A 1864-nucleotide genomic window follows, 5' to 3' on the forward strand; every position below is an offset into this window, starting at 1 on the left:
GTACTATCGATTCCTGATAATATGCTACCTACCTGTCTGTCAGTTTGTTGTACTGTGGGGGCATGTGTGTTGCTGTGATGCTGGGCTGTGTCACTGATATTCAAATACCAGCAAGGTCACCCATGGCAGACAGGTTTCAGCTGAGCTTCCAAACTAAGACAGACTAGGAAGAAGGACCCGGTGGTCTACTTCTGAAAAGAATAGGCCAGTGAAAACCTTATGGATAGCAGCAGAATATTGTCTGATACAGTGCCAGAAGATGAGCCCCTCAGATTGGAAGGACCTCAAAATACGACTGGGGAAGTGCTGCCTCCTCAAAGTAGAGTCGACCTTAACAACATGAATGGAGTAAAGCTTTAAGGACCTTCATTTGCTGATGTGGCATGACTCAAAATGGGAAGAAACAGTTGGAAACATCCTTTAATAATCCGAACGTGGAACGTACAGAGTATGAATCTAGGAAAATTGGAAATCGTCAAAAAAGAAATGGAGCACATAAACATTGAATTGATAGTTGGAAACTATGGCCTTGGTGATAGAAATGATGCCAGAGATTGCATGAGAATTTTGTAAGACCAATGTCTTATTCATCGCAAATATCTTTTTTCACCAACATAAATGGCAACTGTACACATGGACCTTGCCAGATGGAATACACAGAAATCAAATCTACTACACCTGTGGAAAGAGATGAAATCAAACCTACTACACCTATGGAAAAGCTCAATATCATCAGTCAGAACAAGGCCAGGGGCCGATTGTGGATCAGACCATCAATTGCTCTTTTGCAAGTTCAAGTTAAAACTGAAGAAAATTAGAACTAATCAATCAGAGCCAAAGTACGACCTTGAGTATAATCTACCCGAATTTAGAGACGGCCTCAAGAATAGATTTGACGTGTTGAATGCTAATGACCAAAGACCAGATGAGTTGTGGAAGGACATCATAACTGATGAAAGCAAGAGGTCATTAAAAAGACACAAGAGAGATCTAAGGCGATGGTGACTGGGGCACCGGATTGGCAAGCACTCTTCAGTCAGTCCATGAAAGGGCTTCTCACAGAGAAGGTGAACACCTGTGGTACTGATGTGATGGTGCTCACCAAGCAGGTGCTGAAGGGCTCCTGGAGCTCCGAGCTGCTAGGTCAGACAGCTCAAAACATGGTACTATAGGAAGATACCATCTTGCACTCAGAAGATAGTTTAAGGAAAACGGCACTAATAACAACACACCTTCAATACCAGCAAGAAGCTATTCAGAAGAATGCTGAGCAGTCGTCAGATCTAGAGGACGAGCTGAGTCACATGTTGAAATAGAATAGCATGTAACAGTGCAAAAAGAGTGAAAATCCTGATGATGAAAAGGAAATATCTTACTACAACTATCATGCCATGGGCTGATCTTCCACCTATCCAAAAGTTAAGTTAGAAAAAATTTGTGATGATGTACAGTTTGTCCTGAATAAAAGCTAGGTGGCTGAATTTCGGAAGCATCCCTTGAGTCGGACCAACCCATGCTCTTAGTGAAATTTTAAGTTGCTCTGTTTAGTTTGATATTAAAGTACAATTAAAAGATGCCTTAGTTTTTCTATAGAACTCTTGATATGTTGAAAGTCATAATGCCTAAATTTGATTCTTAAGCAAACACTGAATAACATTTTTAATCCAGAAATAGAGCTTCAAATGTGAACACATAAAAAAGGTAAATATTCTTTTCAAAGACTTTCTTTATTTTAATTGTGCATTCAAGAAATATTTTAATTTTATGGTCACAGAATGGTCTGGGTAATACCTGTTGTTTCCCTTTCTTTTCTAGTAATTCAGAGGAGGTACTTATTTTATTTGTTGCAGCAAATTTTGATTTA

General features: G+C 39.5%; 1 pseudogene; it reads left to right on the top strand.

Moving 5' to 3' along the window:
* The first annotated feature begins 998 nt into the window (after positions 1-998).
* LOC100662405 (BLOC-1-related complex subunit 7-like) lies at positions 999-1316 on the top strand (annotated as a pseudogene).
* The last annotated feature ends 548 nt before the right edge of the window (positions 1317-1864 follow it).

This window comes from Loxodonta africana, chromosome X (genome assembly GCF_030014295.1).
Source record: "Loxodonta africana isolate mLoxAfr1 chromosome X, mLoxAfr1.hap2, whole genome shotgun sequence".
Lineage (NCBI taxonomy): Eukaryota > Metazoa > Chordata > Mammalia > Proboscidea > Elephantidae > Loxodonta > Loxodonta africana.